The sequence below is a fragment of the Euleptes europaea genome, chromosome 3 (genome assembly GCF_029931775.1).
Source record: "Euleptes europaea isolate rEulEur1 chromosome 3, rEulEur1.hap1, whole genome shotgun sequence".
Taxonomy (NCBI): domain Eukaryota; kingdom Metazoa; phylum Chordata; class Lepidosauria; order Squamata; family Sphaerodactylidae; genus Euleptes; species Euleptes europaea.
The window spans coordinates 42969050-42992295 of record NC_079314.1 but is presented as its reverse complement, the minus strand read 5'-3'; the positions used below and the strand labels follow the sequence as shown (position 1 = coordinate 42992295).

At 42.6% G+C, this 23246-nt stretch overlaps 2 protein-coding genes across 2 annotated transcripts in view; both read right to left on the bottom strand.

Moving 5' to 3' along the window:
* Positions 1-23246, bottom strand: part of MEIG1 (meiosis/spermiogenesis associated 1) — a 256861-nt gene that overhangs the window by 179 nt on the left and 233436 nt on the right. The gene's annotated exons all lie outside the window — the stretch shown is intronic.
* Positions 1-23246, bottom strand: part of CACNA2D1 (calcium voltage-gated channel auxiliary subunit alpha2delta 1) — a 437349-nt gene that overhangs the window by 368327 nt on the left and 45776 nt on the right. The window lies entirely within an intron of this gene.

Sequence of the window (23246 nt, the reverse complement as noted above, 5' to 3'; positions counted from 1 at the left end):
AACATAAAACAGAAAAATTGATACTGGACTCATTCTTTGTCCCTCAAAGAATCCCATTGCCAAAAAAATGGAAGCAACACGCTAAAAGTATGAATTCTCAAGCAGCTTTGAGGGGGGGCGGACACACCAACATAATATGGACTGTTTTAGCTTCACTGACAGAAAAAGCTGCACTTTGAATACAATATCAGGAGAATCATCCTGTTGTTGTTGCTGTTATTGATAGGGTTGCCAGCTCTAGGTTGGGAAATATCTGGGGATTTGGGGGTTGGAGCCTGGGGAGGGGAGGGGATGGACCTCAGCAGGGTATTATGTCATAGAGTCCCTACTCCAAAGCAGCCATTTTCTCCAGGGGAATTGATCCTGGTCATCTGGAGATCAACTGTAACAGCTGGAGATCTCCAGTAGGCACCTGGAGGTTGGCAACCCAAGTTATTGATTAAAAATAAATCTGTACACAGTTGATGGTATGCACTGCAGGGTTGGTGGACAGTCAGAAAATCATGGGCTACGATCACTGCTCCATCCTTGACTGTTTTACAAAGTTTTGGAAACCCGCAGCCAATAACCATTTAGATCTAATGTATAGTATAGTAAAATTTCCTCGTCTCTTGGCAGAATATCTATGCCCCTGACACAGGAGAGCTCCCCTCAGGTAGCTGGTTGATCTGTATGTGCTAACTGCCACACAATGTTCCAGGCTTCCATGCCCTTTCAGGGGCCCTCGCTGGCCAGAGTCCAGTTTACAGATAGAGTTTGGGCCTACTTAAAGATTGCTTTGACTCTAACAGATGAAAGGTAATATACTGTTGTTGTTTTTTAAGGACTTTTTGCTTTCAGCATGCCACATTCCTTTGTCAAGATAACTCTAAAATACTTTACCTAACACTTGGAGATACCAATAAAAATAAGTACATAGTTAAAGCGCAGGAACTGTTTTCATGAGGCGTTATTCCTCACAGGGTCTTGATGTAGACAGGATTCAGCGCCGTTTGATCCTTCTTTGGGCACTGTCTCAAGGGTTCATAAATAAAACATCCGCGATCAGAAGGTGGCACACTGCTGTGTGATACAAGGCCACGTAGTCATGGAGACACAAAAGCCTTTGACTTTTCAGTTTGCCATCATTTTAGAAGCACGAACAGACACAATTGCTTACTAAAACTATTACACAAATTAGGGCCATGTTGATAGTTTGGAAGAAAATAACGAATAAATAAATAAATAAATAAATAAATAAATAAATAAATAAAAAAAAAAATACAAGTTCGGGGCTTGTGAGGAAGGCAAAGTATTGAAAATTCACCTTCCCTCTGCAATAGTATTTGATGGCCATGATTCAGGGTGAAATAAGAATTATGGCAAGACCAACAGCTCATTCCTGAGCTTTTCAGCGGCCAGGGACAGCATAGCTGGGGCACTGCTGCGGCCCTGCAAAAAAGGATCCCAGCTGCCGCAAGGCGTAAAAAAGCCTTTTTAAAAGGTAGAAAAAGAAAACGGGGCTTTCCCTCCCTTGGAAACAGTGGTGCTGTGCCAGGAAGGAGCTGTTGTTCAAGAAGGCGTTTCCGGGCTGGAGGGGCTTTGGAAGCTGACTACCATCAGCTCCACCCCGGGAATGCCCCCCCCCCACATTTCTCTTCTGGGATTTAGGTCCAGGAGAGACTGCGGCATCGGAGGAGCAGCCTGGCATCCAGGCACAGACAGAACTGCCCCCACCGCCATTGTAAGTGCCTCTTATTCTGTGATAAGAGGCCACTTATGCTGGTGGCAGGGTTACACCGCCTCCAGACCACTTTCAGCCCCCCACTTCAGGAATGGGCTGTTAGTGTGGTGTAGTGGTTAGAGGCAGTGGCAGCCTTTTATAATTGGGGAGCCAAATGGTGTCAAAATTCAGAGGAAGAGATCAACAAAGAGCTGGTATAAGAAAGCCCATATGTACAAACTAGAAATGTACAATTTAATATATTACTGATCACGAACATGTGGATTAATAATCCATAAAGTTTCTGCCGCCCAAATACTGGTATAAGCAGGTCCTTTATTAGGAAGAGGTACTTACACATAATCTCCCAACAAATAATAAAATATACACAGGGGCTCTCTGCACAATTGTTTGAGTGCACTGGCACCATTCTGCACACGGTTCGCACTTGGATTACTGGCAACTGTTCATCTCTGTCATTTCCCTTTCTGTAAAGCATCTCTAAGAAGCCCTTTAGCCCCATAAGAATCTTCACTGCTTATTCTGCCATTCCATCATCCTACCTACCCCTCCGAAACACCTTAACTAAAGAATCGGTTTTCTTTTCTCCCACTAAGGAGTTCGGCATGGCATTCATGGTTTTCCCTCCATGTTTGAGCCACACAATAACCTTAAGACGCAGGTGAGGTTCAGACAAAGCCTGACTTGCCCAAGGTCACCCAGTGAGATCCATGGCTGAATGGTTTGAGCCTCGGAGGGCCAAATCACAGTCAAACACTCTTGCTCACTACATCAAGTTGACTCTCTCATAATTGTGAATCTCATAATTCCATCTCCTGTACTGTGCTCCAGAAACAGTCATCTTCTAAAGCAAAATGACTGGCAAGACTCGTTACATTCACCAGAGTGTCATATAACTTACACTTAGATGGGCAAACTCCAGGTTGAGAAATTCCTCGAGATTTGGGTGTGAAACCTGGAGAGGATGGAGTTTGAAGAGGGAAGGGAGCTCAACTGGGTTGTGATACCCTTCAAAGCCACCATTTTCTCAAGGGAAACTGATCACCATAGTCTGGCAATCAGTTGTAATTCTGGAAGAATTCCCAGTCCAATCTGGAGGTTGGCAGCCCTACTTATGCTGTGTAATCTGCCTTGAGTCTCAGTGAGAACGGAAAACTATAAATAGGTAAAAAATATTATAGAATGCAGATGTCCTCATTCAATGCCATGTGCAGGAAGCCGGAAAAACAGTTGCAGACTTTGTACCTTTTCAGAAGCAACAAGCCAGTGATCACAGCAAAGGACTCATGCAACCTGTTTCAGATGTTTCAAGCCTTAAAACAACAGATGACCCATCTAATTGTGAAACAACAGAAGCAAAAGGGAACTTCTCATATTCAAAGAATACTCCAACAACCCCATAGGCTTAAAGAGCATACATAAACATTTATCTGCGCTCCTAATTCTATTTTATATTTTTATTGCTTTATACAGCAAACATGTAATAACTCTCTCCATTCTAAAGTTTCTAAGAACTGTAACCCTGGCTTCCTGTGTCAGGCCTGAAAATATAACCTCTCTATGTTTCTGAGAAACAGTGGGATTTTTATCTTCATTGTTGCTTTGTCAGTGAGTAACTTTCATGCACACAAATGTTACAAAACCTAAAATGCAGGTGATCTCTGGCATTGGGCATGTGTTGGAAAGAGAGAGGGGTTTCTTCACCCGGGGTTAAAGGATTGCTCCTCCTTATAGCTAATAGACACGGACTGGACTTCATGCAGATTTTAAAAAAAATCTGCACAACAGAGCCAGCCACAGCTACAATAAAGGATTTTGCAAACCCAGGGAAGTCCCCAGGTATGCAGGGGGAAAATATTAAATATAACTGAAGGGAGGAAGGGAAGCAGAACCAAAGCCAGAGGGACAAAGTGGAGCTGGCGCAGGGAGGGGGAGCAGAGGAAGGAAGTGGGGGGTGGGGATGGGGGGGAGCCCCACCCCCAGTCTTCCTGCATTCTTTTCCAGCCCTAAGAACCAGATTGTCCCATATCACAGAACCCTCCAGCTGAAGTTGGTTCCTAGTGAACTCGGGTCCTCCCACCCCAGAAAACACCTCTCAAGTATCCCAAGGCCCTATTTTCACAAGGGTGGCAGTCAAAGTGCACAAGCTAATATGTAGGAAGAGTAGGGTTGCCAACCTCCAGGTACTAGCTGGAGATCTCCTTCTATTACAACTGATCTCTAGCCAATAGAGATCAGTTCAACTGGAGAATGGCTGCTTTGGCAATTGGACTCTATGGCATTGATGTCCCTCTCCTCCCCAAACCCCGCCCTTGTCAGGCTCCACCCCCAAAACCTCCCGCCAGTGGTGAAGAAGGACCTGGCAATCCTAAGGAAGAGCATCAGCTTTCTTAACTGCATAGAATGAGGCTACAAATCCCAGAGGGTCATTACACACTGAAGCTAAAGGCCAATGGCACTGGATGTAAATCAGCTTTCAAGCTGAGCCTCACTTGCCTTCTTCCTCTTCATAAAAGAAAAAAAGCTACCTTTTCTCATTCCAGGGCTCAGAGGGTCAGAAGGCCACAACGCCTGGCTGCCTAGTCAACGTGCATTACAATGACAGGCTATTAAGGAAGAGCTGTTTGACATTTAACTTGGGAACTGCCGCCTCCTCCTTGCCAACCCAGACACATCCTCTAATTAAGCATCAACGCAAACAAATCTAATTGAACAGACATAGCCGTCACTCCCCAGAATCACCCCCCAGCATGGCAGAGGGGGCTGGGCCTGCAACGAGGACCCTAATTGCCCAATGGTCCCCATCCCCCCACCCCCAGAGAGATATTACAAGCAGATCAAGACATCAGACAGTGGTGGCACACGCCTTTTGTCACTCGCCCATCCATCCGTCTTTCTTTGTCGTGCCAGGGACAATGGAGGCTGGAACCAGAGCTTGGTGGCTTAGATAAATAAGGGACTCTTTTCTATTGAAGCAGAAGGGTGGCTGGAGCCGAAGTGTGATTAAAGGGCCATCTACGGATAAGGCCTGTTCGGAGGCCCCTCCTCAAAAGGCTGGAGTGTAAATAGAGCCCAATTTACTGGGAAGCTATTTGTTTGCACCGCAACTGTCTGATTCACCGTGGCTGGACTTGCTTGACTTCCCCACCGAATCAGTCTCTTTCTTTTTTTATTGTTTTTTGTGAGGTACAAAAGGGGAAAAAAGAAAAGGGAAAATAGAGAAAGGAAGGAAAATAACATTTCATCAACCATCTGTGCCCAATGCAACCGGGCCATGCATTCACATCCACAACTTAAGTCTCATAGAATAATATTCCACCCTTATTTACCTCTATTCAGTGTTAATCATGATAACTCGACTCAACTATCTTAAAAAATATTGGTGTTGAGAATACGCTTAATAGTCAGCTATATACAAATACCTAATAATAGCCTTGAAAGTGTGTAACCGTGAACTTAATAGTCAAATATTCAACAGTACCTGTCATAATCTAATTCATATCTTATCACTATCCTCTAATCTTATTTCAAACCAATCTATCACTAATCAAACATATCAATCAAAAAACGGTTGCCATTTATTCTGGTAATCTTCCATCGATTTTCTTCATCAGTCTCTTTCTAGCAGGCCTTTAAAAGGAGCAATTGAGTGGGCAGGGAGCCTTAAGTCACTCTCGGGTTTTCCCTCTTAGATATGCAAAAGACATTACTCGCAGGAATAACTAGATCAAGCTATGCCCTGTTTCCTTCTGGGCCTATCCAACATAATGGATTTGAAGTTCCCCCCAGGATCAGTTGCTTCACATGGGACAGTTTCTAAAAATTATTTTTAAAATCTTTCACTGATCCGGGCCTTGTGTTAAGGCGAGATGAAGGCCCTACTGTGAGCGGAGCTGATTCACGGGTATTCAACCCAAACAGTTAAAGAAATAACTTTTAAAAAATCAGTACCCTTTTAAAAGAATGTAGGTGATTAATCTTTCATTGTTCTGACAAAAAGAACAGCGCAACATTAGCTTTTAAAAAACATTTCATATTAATATTACACTTAAAATAAAAGATATTACATCCACCTTTTCAAGACTGCACATTTCAAAATGAGTCAATGTGCATCTTAGTGCATGCCCCGAGATGTGTTTTTTCCATAGTTACTTGATTTTTCCATACCTACTTGATATCACTTGCATTGTTTTGGTAGAATATTTTAGCCGGGGCTTTGGAGACGGGGGTTAACTTCCTTTCTTTTCCTGCAGTTCTATTCTATTGTTGCTGTAAATAGTTTTGTTATTTACTTTTAGTTATTTTATTGCAGCTGGCTTTCTTTGATTTTATTGCTTCTCCATAGCTACTCAATATCACTTGCTTTATTTATTTATTGCTGCTGTTATATTAAATTGGATTTTAGTGATTCACAGGCTTTCTTTTTATGTTGAGAATCACCTTGAGACATAAATGTAACATATGCATAAAACAAAAATTATTTTGGCCAAACAACTGGCAAACTAGAAGAATCATATGAACAATTGAGGCAATAGCTTTGTGCACACCTCCCCCATGTATAGGATATACATGCATCTATAAATATTTACACTCAATAGCCACCTTTAAAAAAAATCTAGTTACAGTTTACTAATACAGTAAAATTAACAGTTAATAATCACTGCAAAGATAATCAGAAAAGGGCACGCAGAAACTCATGCCTATATCAGCTCCATTCATGAATAATACTCTATGTTATTGCCTTTTAAAATTTTACAATGATTTAATTGCTTTACATTTTATATAAACTGATAAAACCTGCATTGAAAAGCAGCGTACAAGTACACATAATAAGACAGTCAATACATTATAAAACAAGTTAATTTTTCAGCTAAAATTGCTGGAATGAACAGCAAATCCTACATTAAACTTTACCTACTTGTTAATCTACTTGTTTCATTGGCTTCCAAAGCCTTAATTAACCACTTCCTATCATTTCATTTATTTAGCAGATTTCTATGCTTCCTCTTCAGAAAACCTGCCCAAGAGAATTTACAAACTTAAACATAAATCATGAAAGTCATTCACAATTAAAAACGCAGAATTGAAAAGCCCAGCCAAGAGCATCAAATCAGCCTAAAACAGTTCTCAGGCTAGAAGAAACTTTAACAACCATTTTTAAAAGATCTACCCATGTAATTAAAAAGCATGGGTAGAAAGAAATATTTAGGCCTAGGACTATAAGAGAGTAGGATAGTTGTATTCCTAATTGTTGGAATAGATGCTACTTCTGTTAATCAGGTTCAGACACCCATGAGATTTTGCAATACTGAATCCCAATCTCCTTTTATTAAGGTGGAAAGATCATGTGTATGCACCCACCCAAGGCTGTGGGACTTGGGAATGTTCAATCTGGAGAAGAGGAGGTTGAGGGGGGGACCTGATTGCTCTCTTTAAGTATTTGAAAGGCTGCCACTTAAAGGAGGGCAGGGAGCTGTTCTTGTTGGCAGCACAGGATAGGACTCGCAATAATGGGTTTAAATTGGGGGGGGGAGTACCAGCTGGATATTAGGAAAACATTTTTACAGTAAGAGTTGCCCAAGCAGTGGAATCGGCTGCCTAAGGAGGTGGTGAGCTCCCCCTCACTGGCAGTCTTCAAGCAGTGTCTGGACAAACACTTGTCTAGGCTGATCCTGCATTGAGCAGGGTGTTGGACTAGATGGCCTGTATAGCCCCTTCCAATTCTATGATTCTACATTCTGCCACATGTGTTACAATATATACAGAGTAATGGTACACATAGAGGCCAGATGCCCGTATCATTAACACATGAAGCTGCCTTCGACTGAATCAGACCCTTGGTCCATCAAAGTCAGTATTGTCTTCTCACACCGGCTCTCCAGGGTCTTAGGTGGAGGTCTTTCACATCACATACTTGCCTAGTCCTTTAACTGGAGATGCCAGGGATTGAACCTGGGACCTTCTGCATGCCAAGCAGATGCTCTACCACTGAGCCATGGCCCTTCCCCTCATACTTAAAGCATGCCCACTTTGCAAACTGTGTAAACTGGGCCTTCCTCACAACACATTGCACTGTTCATTTTTGCAAGGTTAGGTATCTACATGTAGGAAACAAGCAGTCCAGAAGTTCAATTGATGACAGTTCAAGTTAAAATACGGGCTCTGGAAGAAGCTGACTGAATGATCTCTGAGTTACTGCCAGGCAGAGCAGACAAGCGAAAGGGTGCTCTGTGTGACTTGGCATAGTATGATCAAGTGAAAGTTGCCATTTTTTCTTATCCTCAAGCCCCTCTGGATCACTGCTTCTGTTGCTCATTGAAAAGGCTCTGTTCCAATATAATGTACCTATAGAATATGAAATTATGAAGAATTAGCTTGTGAACAATTATGCAAAAGGGTGAAATGTATGGCCTCCTACAAGTTCTTAAGATCTGGTATTGTGTATTAAGGATGCTGCAAACAGAATCCTCAAGGATTCCTGTTCTTTGCTATCTTTTTTTTTTAACATTAAGGAAACGTAATAAAAATTGCTTTTGCAGACAGGAAGTTGTGTCTGAGTTTGACATCACCTCAAAAGCCTCAATGAACAACAGCTGGACAGCGCCCAGAAAGTACACAGTGTTCTGCAGAGATTATTATCTTTACAGCATCTTTGAATAATACCTCACATCCCTCATTCACAGACAAAAAAAAAGCCAGGTAGCTCATGCAACTGAGTTGTTCACCATACTCCTTTTCATCCCATGAGCTGTACTGAAGCAGGAGGCTTCTGCCCTTATGAGACATTCACAGAGGAAGGAATATTGAATTATGCAAATGGTTCTCTTGCTCAGTCACAAGGAGCAGTTGGAAAAGCAAGCTTCTATCCAGCACTTACCATCTACTTAGTAATAATATATACACCTCTGGATTATTATTTTTTTACACTATCAAACCGTGCTCACATTATGTCCTTCAACTCTTTCAATAGCTGCCATGCTCCTTAGGTACAACCAAGGAGGCTAATCATAGAATCATAGAGGTTGTACCCAAGAAGCATAGCAGCTATTGCTTTCAGGTCTGGCGGTCATATTGTCTACTCTACCCCACAAAACTTTCAGGAATTTGGCCACACTAATGGAAGAGAAATCATTGCTTTTCAGTAAGTGCTCAATCATAGAATCATAGAGTTGAAAGGACCCACCAGAGTCATCTAGTCCAACCCCCTGCATAATGCTGGAAATTCACAATTACCTCCCCCCCACACCCCCAGTGACCCCTACTCCATGCCCAGAAGATGTTCAGAAGTATGTTCTAAAGTGCACAAGCAGCTCCTGTAGAACACTGGCCAAGGTTGTTGCCCCAGGTGAATTCAGAGTGCAATTCAGAACACACCTAAGGGCCAAACTAGGCATTACAGCATCCGCAGGTGAACTTGAGCTATTTAAAAATTTTGTCAGCACCCAATCAGTGCTGTGGGACCAGGTAATTTTGCCCCCCACATGCCTTTTCAAGTGCCAAACAGTCCCCCGTGGATGTTTCAGCACTTTAAAAGGCTGGAGTGGGGGGGGGGGGACTTGTAGATGTTGCAATGTCTAGTTTGGTCCTCTCCATCCTGAAGGTGTTAGTTCCCTAGATATACAGTTGAAAGGAACTGCCTTTTTTTAAAGCATGAACAGGGTGAGGCATGGGTAGACATACATCCTTTATGTGCACAAGTACCTTGTGGATCTTCAGGCAATGCTCTTATAGGCAACAAAAGCTTTCCAGTTTACAGAAAAGCAAACACTGCTTTTAGAGACAATTCCACAAGAAAGCAAACGTATTAATAATTCAAAGCCCATTTAAAAATTTTCTCCTTCTCAGAACATGGTGAGGTCACTATGTACACACACACAGAGCATGATTTCAACTCTATGATGCTTGTGTCAAAACGCTCTCTAACATCCAGGCAGCGCTATTTAAGTGCTATTGATTGGGCAGCTTCTATACAGCATTTGTTAAAGTCACACAAAATTACTTTAATCCATTATCCAAATTTTTTTTGCCAAAGAGATTTTAGACGGAGAGCTCAGAACAAGCGCCGGATTATGTCCCTAATAAAAACTGATTGTTTGTTGGGACCAGGCAGCCTGGATTTTAAACCCAGACCTGTCCCGCTGCCAAGGTCTAACATTCTAGTTATTGATTAATGTTTCAGAGGTGCTTTGGAAGCCACTATATTTTCTTCTGCCTTCACATTAGGAAAGTTATATTAGATCAATGTGGCCAATGTGACACGTGTTGTGGCGGGCTCTCTGCTGTGATATATTCCAAATTGAAAGAGCTGAAGGTAACAGAGACCAGAGGTACGATGCGCTGTTTTCCCCTTGACTTTATCATGTATTAATAAGTTAGAACATAAGAACATAAGAAAGGCCCTGCTGGATCAGACCGAGGCCCATCAAGTCCAGCAGTCTGTTCACACAGTGGCCAACCAGGTGCCTCTAGGAAGCCACTAACAAGTAGCACCATCCTGCCTGTGTTCCACAGCACCCAAAATAATAGGCATGCTCCTCTGATACTAGAGAGAATAGGTAAGCAGCATGACTAGTATCCATTTTAACTAACAGCCATGAATACCCCTCTCCTCCATGAATATGTCCACTCCCCTCTTAAAGCCCTCCAAGCTGGCAGCCATCACCACATCCTGGGGCAGGGAGTTCCACAATTTAACTATGCATTGTGTGAAAAAATACTTCCTTTTATCTGTTTTGAATCTCTCACCCTCCAGCTTTAGCAGATGACCCCGTGTCCTAGTATTATGGGAGAGGGAGAAAAACCTCTCCCTGTCCACTCTCTCCAAACCTTGCATAATTTTATAGACCTCTAGCATCTCTCTCCTCATCCGCCTTCTTTCCAAGCTAAACAGCCCTAAGCGCCTTAACCGCCCCCCATAGGACAGTTGCTGTAGTCCCCTAATCATTTTGGTTGCTCTTTTCTGTTCAAAAACATTTATGAACCACCTTTCCATTCTAAGTAGAAGAGCCTTTAAAAGCAAACCAACATTCCAACACCACCATAAAACACCCAGCTAAAACTGACATTTTGCCCAAAGTGTATTAAAGACAATCATCAACACCTTAAAACCACAATTCCTTCAAATCCATCATCTATGTAACAGCAACAAGGGGGTGTACGACACCAAGACACTGAAGGCCCTCTCAGAAAGGTGACTGCCAACAGGGATGAGGTTCGGTGGGCCTCCCTTGAAAAGGCATTCCACAATCCCAGCACTGCTATCAAAAAGACCCTCTGTCTTGAAGCCACCCAACATACTTCATCTGGTGGAAGTACGTGAAAATGACCTCAGTGGCCAGGAAGATCGTCATAGGCGAAAGTGGGCCTAGAGGTATTATGGTCCCAGAGACTTTGGGATCTAACCCTAACCCAAGCCAGCTATAACTCTGAACTGCAGAAAGTACCTCAAGAACCAGCACCTAACTCCATATACGATCAATGACAGCTTTGACGTACTCCCTTCAGGGACAATCCCTGCTGTTCAGGGGACCAGCCCTTCCATTAAAAACAGAAACCAATGTGCATTCAGCTACAAGTTCATTAGATACATTTAGAGCAACTGTGTCTGTAAAAATCCAGTTCTCTCAGTCAATCAGTAAGCAAAAGGTCTTCGTACCTTTTCCTAACTGGAAAAAATGATTATAAAGCTCCTTATGTCTCAGTGGAACAATTGGCTTCAGTTAATATTTGCTAAGCTTTTCAAAATACTCTTGATTAACCATGATAACCGTATGTACACAGTCTTATTAAAAATTGGTTTCTCAATCCATTGTTCCTTCCTTTATGAGACAGCCTCTCATGAGATATGCCCGTCTTCACTCTGTGTAACCAGCTGCCCCCCCCATGTGGATGATGAAAGCAGCAAAACTGGGCTACCCACAAACAAAGCATGGGTCTCAACAAACTTGGGGGACTCCACAGGTATGCAGAAAAATATGACTTCGTAAATTAATCCTCCAAAAGGGGAAAAAAAGACTCCAAAAATCCAGCCTGATGAGGAGTGAATGTTAAGTCAGCAGCATGGAATATTGAGAGCAGCCAATGGAAGTATAAGGGGGGGAGAGAGGAAATTAGCCTGCCCCACATGGATAATGAAAGCTGCACAATGATAACCAGGCAAAAGGAAGGAGATTGTTTCTGCATAGTACTTTAACCTCCCAAGAGGGGCAAACCCCACCAGCAACAGGGGAAAAGAATTACACGTGCATGGTTCCCTCCTGCTGCCATGGTATGCCAGCCTGCTTAAAGAAAGAGATCGGATGCATGCCTGTGCTCTGCCTTGCAGCTATTAAACTGAAGGCAAGCAAGTGGCCCCAACTTATCCCAAAAGGGAGGGGGGAGAAAGTGATGTTCCCTCACCTTTCTTCAGAACCAGAAGAGAGGGGAAGGAAGGCTGTGAGAGAGACTTGGCTCCTACTTCTCAGGCTGGGGGGGAGGGCTTAGGCTGAGGGGATAGAGGAGTCTGCCATTCCCATCATGAGAGAGATGCAGGAGTAAATCCCCTCCCCAACCTTCTCAGTCAAGAAAAACTTGCAAAAGCATGAAAGTTACTCTGCTTCATGAGTTCCTTTCTAGCTCAGCATCAATCTTTTAAAAAATCCCTGTAGCTCTTCTGAGGCATGAGGAATTCCCCCAAAATGCAATTCTGTGCATTGTTGGTGAGAACCAAGTTTCTTACCTACCCTCCAATCCCAAGGGTTTAGGGCAAAACCACCTATTGAGCTTTGGCTATAAAGGGCCATGGAGAAACAGGAGCTGTCTCACGGCATGAGAGGCACCATGGAGAAGAAACTGCTCCTCCTATAGCAGCTCTCACCAACCAAAGGGATGGGACTCTTCTCAGAGCCTCTTCCAAGAGCCTTTCCCCAACACTTAAAAGAGTAGAGCAGAAGCTGCTGCTGAGAAACAGCTTCTAGAACGGACTCCTCTACACAGAACACATTTTGGGAAGTATGTTGGCTTTATGAAATTAAGCACTATGTGAAGTGTGGGTCCCCAATTTCTCTTTGAATAAATAATTTTCAGAGCATCTGGGATCTTCTAAATCATGTTGCCATCAGGAATCACTACACACATGTACTTGACTATTTCAAATGTAAACCACCAGTATACAAAAAAGGCACCTTGTTCAATAGAGACTCTGCCAGTCCATTCACAGGGCCATACAGAGAACATGTCAGGAGAAGCAGAGTGTGAATAAAACCATCCCTGGCTTCTAAGAGGGAAGAAGCAAGTGACCTACTAAATCCAAAACTGACCTCCTATTTATCAGCTACCTAAACAAGCGTAAAAGGGTCCGCCCTCTATACAATGCCCTTTTGTGTTGCCAGTGGCATTATATCATTCAAAATGGAAAGGGGCAAAAGGGTGAATGAATTACAAGCTGCTTGTCAAAAACTAACACAAAAAGGATGATGGTAAAAGAGTCAGAGAGCAGAGCGTGGCTACAAATTCCAATTCTTAGTTTTAAGTAGTGCCTTCTCTGGCAGGGGACCAAGCCAAAACTCAGTCAAGCCTTTGGCTAGAATTCCTAGAAACACTTCTGAATAAATCCATCCAACAGCTGACTAAACAAGACCAGCCTTCAAAGCACCATTTAAAACAATGCCGCCATGGAAGCGGGTGGTCTTGCTGCTTGCTCAGAAGCCTAGAACCCTGGCAAAGAAGAACTCACAGGTTAGGGCCATCAACCACACACCACAACCCAAGAGACAGGAAGACGCAAAGAGCTAATAAACTGGTTTTGTAGCTACCACTGGTTAGGTTCTGCCCCTTACAACGGGAATCAACCACAACTTGCTAATTGGTGAATCTACTGGATGCAAGTCAATGGATCATCATGGCAAGCATACCCTAAACCAGGGGTGTCACTCATTTGTTACGAGGGCCAGATATGACATAAATTTCACTTGGTTGGGCTGGGCCATGTATACCATAAAATTTAATGCCAGGTACCGGAGATACAATCTTTAAAGACACAGGTAAAGCCAATAATATTATTTTTTACTAGGGGACTGGGGGCGGGGGGTGGCTGCCTCAGCTGGTGAGCCCACAGTGGGCTGGCTAGCCCAGACTAGGAGGGGGGGTGCCTTGGCTGGCTCACGGGCCGGAGAAGAGTTCTCAAGGGGGCGGATCCAGACTTCGGGCCGCATGTTTGACACTCCTGCCCTAAACAGAGAACATTCCTGACTGGGAAACTGAGTGAGATCTTGAGTTTATTTTTATTTCCCTGGAACCAATGTATTTGGACATTATATGAAATAGACAGGGTCTTAATAGAAACAAAAGCAAAATCTTCCATAGAATACACTTTTAACATTATTTCAGGGGCTGCAGTGCACAACATACCTAGATCTGTTACGAAATTAACAATCAATAGAGAATAGCAACCAAGATGCTCCCTAGTGAATGTGCCTGAATGACAACATGTTTACAAATACCAGCCCACTGTAACTTTATATTTTTAGTACACTTAAAATATTGTAAAGAGGCAACTGACAACTCTAATGTGTGTTGTTGACTTCAGAGTCTCATTCAAACATTAGAAAGAAATAAAACGGTTTTTCTGGTTCCATTCCGGTTTTTGTGTTTGACTATAGGCCATAGCTGAATGATAACAAGCTTAATTAAAACTAATACAGGATGAAAATATTACAAGCTAAATTTGCAGTCATTTCACATGATATTTACTACAATTTTCACACACCTTTATAAATTAAACCATCCCAATCACAATTATGTTGGGATCGAAGTGCAACAGATGCCAGTCTTCCATTGCTAAAGCAACATAGTTACTACTTATATGTGGTTCATTATTATCTACATAACCATTTTTTTTTGCAGATTTGACCAAAGTTCATGAAGACAAAGAAAAGACCCCACAATGGATTCACTCATTTGAAAACCCTTTCCTCCTGAATTTTTCAATAAGAGCGAATCTGCTGTGGAGAACATTCTCCCCAAGTATCAGGCCATAAGTTAAAGGGAACATTTCTGTATTTCCCATGCAATATTGCTGAGGGTATTTGCTGAAACCTGTGAAGAGTAAGTATTCTTCTCAGTCTGCATATCACCTCTAGTCACAATTCAAATGTGCTATATTTCCCAGAGTCATGCCATACCTGTGCTACACAAGACAAATCCCTTCCAACACTGCACACTATGATGGAGATCCAGCCAGCTTTTCCACTCATTCTCATCAGTCTTCCTCTCCTTACTACAGTCCCTGTCTCACATGGATTTGTCCATGCAAGTCCCATGATCCCCAACATAACTGAATTGAGTGGTCAGAGGGGACCCTTCCTCCCTTTTTTATCACCAGAAAACCTGGTTGGATCCATCCTGTTAAGAATGCACTACATGTAAATTTATCATCCTTCAGGAGTTTGCCCATGCATTTAACTCCCAAAGGAATAGACTTCTATGCTGAATTATTCCTAATAAATAATTGGCAATTTTCTTTTTCCCTTGGCAAGAAAAGGGTATCTTCGATTATAGTAGCCTAAAAAACTGTAAGATCGAGTTTTGCAGATGAACTGGCTGGAATCTGCAATCCTTGTTTTTGGGACCTAATCAGCATGAACAACCCTCACTGTCAACTCAGTTTATACTGAGTTATGCCCAATGAGTATGGAGGATATTTTTCCCCAAAACAAACCAGGGAGAAATGCACATACGCTGATGTTCACAAGAAGAGAGCCAGCATGGTGTAGTGGTTGAGAGTGGCAGACTCTAATTTGGAGAACCAGGTTCGATTCCCCACTCTTCCACATGAAATCTTGCTGGTTGACCCTGGCCCAGTCACAGTTCTCTCAAAAACTCTTTCAGCCCACATGGAGGCAGGCAATGGCAAACTACCTCCAAACGTCTCTTGCCTTGAAAACCTTACAGGGTCATCATAAATCAGCTGTGACTTGATGGCACTTTCCACCACCACCAATGGTCACAAGAGATAACACCTCCTTTGTAATCTTGCCTTGTTTTACTAACCCCAACTACAATTCTTGGAATAGTTAGTGCTAATGAGCAGTGAATAAAATGGCACGCAGCATTAAGCAATTGATTCAGGCATCAATTTTATTGCTTGGTTACTAATTCTCACAACCACAGGCTCTTCCAGACACTTCGAACAAGTTTTCCATCATTACTAGAATGATGTGGACAGCTTCACAGCACTATCCCACTGAAGCTACAAGCAACAACGCCCGAGGAGAAAGAAATGGTAAAAGTTGTCTTCCGATAGACCTTGCTTTATGAAAAGATTTAATCTGCAGGATGAAATTTCCCCACTTCTGTTATCTGTTCAAAGAAAAAGGAAACACGTAGCAGTCTGACATTTTCATTAAGCCAAGCACATTGTAAGAAAGGTGATGCTGATTTTATTTTTTTAAGCCAATACTAAGAATAGCGATAATTAACTATTATTTCACGCACTGTATTAATTTCTTAGATGTCATAAGGTTTAGGTCTCATTGATCTACTACTTAATATGAATTACTATCTGCAGCCAGTTTATTTTCCCAGCTGTCCAAATTGCAAATCTTTCAGCCTCAACACGGTTTTCTATTAAATGTGTATGTTTTGTTAAAATCAGCCAGAACCCCTAATTCAAGAAGAGAAGAACTTGGGGGAGAAGGGAGGGGACTACCATGAAGATTGCAAATGATAACATGCTGCTCTTGTTTTAGATTGAATCCAGGGTACTGCCATCCCAGAGCAGCAGATATGCTGTGATATACTAGCTCAGCGGAAAAGAGAGGAAATCTCCTAGTGCACATTAAAGAGGCTGGATATTCAGAAGTGCCAGCCTCACACTGACTTGCTGGAACCAGATAAGTGTTGTAATGTAGATTTTAACATGCCAGCATAAAATTTATAGGTAGGTAATAAATTAGACCAATGTCTACAGAATGGGTTCAACTGATTTGTGCCTTAATTTGTGGCTAAATAAAGGCAGGCTAAGTTAATGACAGGTTTATCCACTAATGGAGAAAAATCAAAGGGGCTTTGTTTATTTCAATTTTCCTGTAGCTACTCTGGGAAAGATTTTGGGTTTAAACACACATACCACTTAAGGGCTGACAGTACTTGTCAATACAGACAAACACTCAGGGATACATCACAGGGTACAAGTAAACGATGGGTCCCTTTATTTGTAGACCTCGTATGAAGAACAAGCAGGAAATATGACTGTAGGGCTCAACCGATTGTGATTCCTGGATGTTTGGCACACTGAATAGGACTTTGTTTGTTTGTTTATTTTATTTATTTATTTATTTACCATCAAGTCACATCTGACTTATGGTGACCCCTGGTGGGGTTTTCAAAGAAAGAGCCAAACCGAGGTGGTTTGCCATTGCCTGCCTCCACGTCACAACCCTAGTATTCCTTGGGAGGTCTCCCATCCAAACACTTGTCAGAGTCGACCCTGCTTAGCTTCTGAAGAACTGATGAGATTGTGCTAGCTTGAGCTAGCCAGGACTGTCGTTTACAACACTGTAATGTATTTCCTTGTTCTCTAATTTTGTAATCCAGTCTTACTGCGTTTTTTATTGAATCATACAATCACAGAGTTGGAAGGGGCCATACAGGCCATCTAGTGCAACCCCCTGCACAATGCAGGGTCTGCCTAGAGCATCCCTGACAAGTGCTTGCCCAGCCTCTGCTTAAAGACTGCCAGTGAGGGGGAGCTCACCACCTCCCTAGGTAGCTGATTCCACTGCTGAACAACTCTTACTGTAAAAATGTTTTCCTAATATCCAGCTGGTACCCCCCCCCAATTTAAACCCATTACTGCGAGTCCTATCCTCTGCTGCCTACAGGAACAGCTCCCTGCCCTGTCTTAAGACGGTTTTCCTTGCATTGTGTAATCCCCTCACATCTCAACAAGAAAGGTGGTCTGCAAATAAAGTAAACAAACAGGAACAAATCTTTCCTCCACCATGTGATGCAATCCTTACAGACACAGATATTTGTATTAAACATCAAGGCTATAAACATTTCAAGAAGAGGAGTTGGTTTTTATATGCCGACTTTCTTTACCACTTAAGGAAGACTCAAACCGGCTTACAATCACCTTCCTTTCCCCTCCCCACAACAGACACCCTGTGAGGTAGGTGGGGCTGAGAGAGTTTGCATTTATCCCTTTAAAGGTAAAGGTAAAGGTCCCCTGTGCAAGCACCGGGTCATTCCTGACCCATGGGGTGATGTCACATCCTGACATTTCCAAGGCAGACTTTGTTTGTGGGGTGGTTTGCCAGTGCCTTCCCCAGTCATCTTCCCTTTACCCCCAGCAAGCTGGGTCCTCATTTTACCGACCTCGGAAGGATGGAAGGCTGAGTCAACCTTGAGCCGGCTACCTGAAACCAACTTCCGTTGGGATCGAACTCAGGTCGTGAGCAGAGCTTTTGACGGCAGTACTGCAGCTTAACACTCTGCGCCACGGGGCTCCTATTTATCCCTTTAAGTGGTTATAAAATTCTTTCCAACTGGGAAACATTTCTAAACTTTCAGGACCCAAATCTGTCCCATGCAACCTTCCCTTCCACCCGCCCCCAACATAAAATTCAGAAATTGCTCGGTTAGCAGTGAGCAAGTTTATATTTATAAATATATAGAACTATTTAGCAAACAGCCTGTATAAATAGCTCATGGCCATTTTGCACATTACATAGAGGCAAACTCAAATTCACATTTGAATTCACGCTCAACAGGTGCAGCATCCAAAAATTGCCACTTCCCTGATGTAAAATGTGCATTGAAAAAATGTTCCAAGTGTGTGCATGTCAGCAGCATTTTATATTTTAAGGCACACAGTAACAATATTAGGAGTACACATAAAAGTGTAATGTGTGAAGTGACATCCACTGCTTTGTGAAGAAACAGAACTCCGCAGAAAAGATGAAGGACCAAAGGGGTAGAGTGAGACATTTCCTCTGCCTACAACTGAGGACAAGTACTGGAGAGAACTAGGCAGGCAACACTTGGCCAAGGCCAACCACCAGGTCCCATTTTATCCCACCCTTCCTCCCCCAAAACGCCAAGTGGTATATATGGGTTTTCCCCACACACACACACACTAATCATGCAAGGCAGTTGGGCTGAAAGAGAGACACTGACTGGCACTGCCATGGTCTCAGCCTTAGTCAACAGTGGCAGAGAATCAAGAGGCCACTGGCATAAGTTCCCATGCCTGCTGGGAGAAAGCCAAGCCCCTGTGGCAGTGCAGCGCAGCCCCCTCCAGCTAGCTTGGACCTAGCAGCTGGCAAAATCCCAGGAAGTGATGGGTATAGATTATGTCTGTCATTTCACATACTGTCAGCAAGATCAGCAATCCTGAGCATGGAACACTCACCTTTTGCACAAAAGGCAGTCTGAGCCTCTCTCCCCACCCCACCCTTGATAGAATGAGCAGGACCACAGAATGAAGGAGAGGAGGAGTAGGGTCTCCAAATGTTGAGCCCTCTTTTCTTTTTCTACTCTGGGGGGAGGCAGGATCTACAGTTGTTCTTGTTTCTCCCCACTCCTCCTGGCCCACCTGTCAAGAGTATTTTGGGGGTCACAACCCTCAGTTTGAGAACTGTCGGCAAAGTGCCATTACCAGCAAGGGTTGTGGCTCATTGGAATAACCTCTGCTTTCTATGCAGAAGGTCCCAGGTTCAATCCCTGCCATCTCTAGTTAAAAGAATCAGGTAGATGTGAAATACCTCTTCCTGAGACCCTGGAGAGTCACTGCCAGTCTGAGTAGACAAGACTGATCTCAGTGGTCCAATGGTTCGATTCAGTATAAGGCAACTTCATGTGTATGTATATATGTGAAGAGTCTCTTAGAGCTCCTACTAGCCTTTGATAGAGTGTAGCTTTTTGCCACTTTTCAGGGTCAAAAATACATTGGAAGATGAAATCATGGAGTTCTCCAACCTCACATGTATTGTTACCCTAAATGCCTTTGTCGTAATGTAGATAGTTAAAGAAATTCCTTTGTAATCAATTGTGGTCTAGGCCATCTCAAGAGGAATGGATCTGTAGGTCACCAGTTCATCAATTACTTTTGCAACTAGCTGACATCAATGTGGGGGGGGAGTAAATTTAAAAATTCTGATCAGATTTCTCCTTCTTTATGGAAGGAATTAGGACCAATTCAACCTGACTGATGTTGCTAATATGCTCCAGCCTCAGATCCTTTCCCCCTTCTCCGCCTCCCACTTTTTCCTCATTTTAAAATGGCTATTTATGTAGCCACATTTCTTCTGTTTTCTTTTCTTTTTTTTGCCATTTGGCTGTTCTCAAATCATGAAAGTTGGTGCTGTTTTACTCTCACAGCAACAAGCAAAAGCCAAAGAGAGTGAAACAGGGAAAGATAATACATTAAGATTTGCAGCATGTTGGTCTAATGGATTCATTCAACACCAAGAGGAGAACATGACACTCACTTTGATGTCTGCAAAGGTATTATTGACAAATCATTAAACAGTCAATAACAAAAAAAAATCCCTTCTTGATAGATTGCCCAGGCCTTTCTTCTGCTTTTGGACTGGGCTGTTCTCTCTAGGGATGTGCAGCATAGGGGAAATAATCAGTATTTTTAATCCATATATCAGGGAGCTGAAAAATATTGGTATTCCCAGTTATTCAGGTTCCAAATACCACTTTGGTATTAGGATCTGGAATTTTTCAGGATTCTGATATTATTCGGCTCCATTATCCCCTAAGGGGAATCTTTCTGAGTTTCTGGAGGGACTGTTTTTAAACAAATGGAACCAAAGTTGCAGCAGAGCTGGTGGTGCATGTCCACTAAATAAACTCCAAGTTTCAAGTGAATTGGACCAAGAGAGGTCCAATTTTACACACCCCTGAACAAGGTGCCCCCAGCCATCCTCCATTGTTTCCTATTGGGGGGAAATCCATGCTTTGTCCAGGGCAAAAAATAGCTAAAGACACAAAAGCAAGCAAAGTAACCTCTGGCCAAAAGCCTCCTAATGCAAACAGAGCCAACAAGCCTAAAGAACCAATGCAGAACTAGGGAATCTCAGCAGAACCACAGGACAAAGTGGCAAGCCTAACATGACCAATTTCAAACCAGAGAACTCACAGCCAATGTCAAACCAGAGAATCCAACACAAACCAAGAGTGAGAAAAGAACACTGTACTGCAAAACCAACAGAACCAATTTCAAAGCACAGAATCCAAGCCAAATCAGATAAATATTCAGACCGGAATTATCCAAACACACATCCCTATAGCCCAGAGATTTTGCTTCCCTGTGTTCATTCATTTCAAACAGCCTAATTAATAATCGTAACATGAGAGCACCTCTTCTGAAGCTGAGCTGGATTCGTAGATTTCCTATTGTCTCCCTTGGATAGATCTGACATATTAGGTCCTGGGAGGAAGACAAGAATTATGCAGAAGAAACCCCTTCCATTTCCTAAGGGAAATAATGTTTTCATTCTATGCAAACCAACCTATCCAACCTTTCAAAAAAATGACATCAATTCCATGCATGCCTCCACCACATAAAAAAAAATTACTTGTATTTTATTATAAGAGACTTCCTGAGATCATTCCGCACCTCCAAATGACATCCAGTGATGTACATTTTAGAGGCATTTTATCAATACACACAAATTAATTGAAACTACTGAGAGATGCAATTATTATCCAAGTCAGAGATTGGAAATCTGAAGTAGCAAGGTTCATTACTAGCTTCCTCCAGGCCACCGAGAGAAACTAGTTTAGATATTTAGGATTCGTTGATCTGTCTTCACAGTAACTATTTAATTAGAACAATGTATTATTTTCTCCTAATTCTTCAAGGTCCTTTGGGGGTGTTTATTCATCAAATGAGTAAATCAGGATTAAAATATAATAACTCCCCCCCATTTCATTCTCACCACAAATATTGCAAAAGTAACCCTCAGTATGTATATAATACACCAAAGCATTTTTTTTTCATTTACTGCATAACCCATCCATCCATTACCCAAAGCACGGGAGCCTCCAGCATGTGACTATTGGAGTAGCTAGTGGACAACGAAACATTTGAAAACAGAACTGAAACCACAGCTTCACTCTGCACCTCCTTTCTTACAGTGGCTTTGGATAATATAAAGAGGAGAGTGCACTCAAGTCTGCCTTCCACATTACTAGCACAAATGTACAAAGTGTATGGTATCATGCCTCCCCTCGCACAATAATCCCCACTATCTGGGCTCACCATTACATCCAGCTTTTGCCACACCCAAGTATGTATGAAAAGACGAAGATCACACTTCTCATTCTTGTCATAAAATGCAAAGTGCAGAGTCATGCAGCCTCAATTTGTATCTTGTTATAAGCATTTTAAATGAAAAGAATGTGAGTTTTTCTCCCTTAATGGTTGCTTTTAACATTGTGGTGACTTTATTGAAGCTGCCTCAAGCAGGACTCTGAAGTGGCAGCACAGAAATATAATAAGCAAATACATAAACTAACAATAAAGCAGGGAAGCTGGTTTCAGTGAGTGAAAATAAGTGGATGTTGAAGGGTTAAACATCCTCTCCTTTCCCTGCACATCCCCAAGACAAATTGAGTCTTCATGAGTCTGCAGCAAGCATTTTTATGTTGAGAACAAGACATGTGATCTTTGTGATCTGAGCCTTTAATTACTTGAGAACCTGGATTTCATCATTGCACTCAGATTGAGATTAAGAATATACCAGGTTTGGCAATGCTTGTTTATAAACGGAAGCCCGGTAGAGAGAATAGGGCATCAATCAGAGATAGAACAGTTGTGCAAGGGGGGTTTTGTACTGGGGGGCTGCAAGGGGGGCATTCAAAATGACACATTGGGGGAGGGGCTGTGGCTCAGTGGTAGAGCATCTGCTTGGCATGCAGAAGGTCCCAGGTTCAATCCCCGTTAAAGGAACCAGGCAAGTTAAAGGTGATGTGAAATACCTCTACCTGAGACCCTGGAGAGCTGCTTCCAGTCTGAATAGACAATACTAACTTTGATGGACCAAGGGTCTGATTCTGTATAAGGCAGCTTCATGTGTTCATGTACCCACATCTACCTGAAGCCCAAGAAGTAACACTGCCACTTTATTCAGTGGTGCGTATAGAACAGGCCCTAAACAATTATCACAGATTGTTTTGAAGGTTCGCTTAAAATTAACCTGGAGTAGGTTGAAAGCAATAGCAGCGACAGGAAGAACACAAGGACAGAAAGAGTCACTGTTCTCAGAACCTTGTTTCTAGGTGAGATGGCAAGGCCAGTGTCAGCTGGGTCGGAGTCCCATGGCTGTGTGAGTGGGTAAGAGAGGAAACCACCTCAGGAGCTCGGGTTGACATATGCCATAACAGCTGCAACAAGAAGTGGGTGTAAGAATTGACAGAGGAGGTGATTTGTTTGGGGGCAACTTCCGGTGCATGCGACTGAGTGTTTTGTAAGGAGTGCACTGTTCAGGGAGTTTCACAGTTCAGTTCAAGGTTGATTACTTTTCCATCC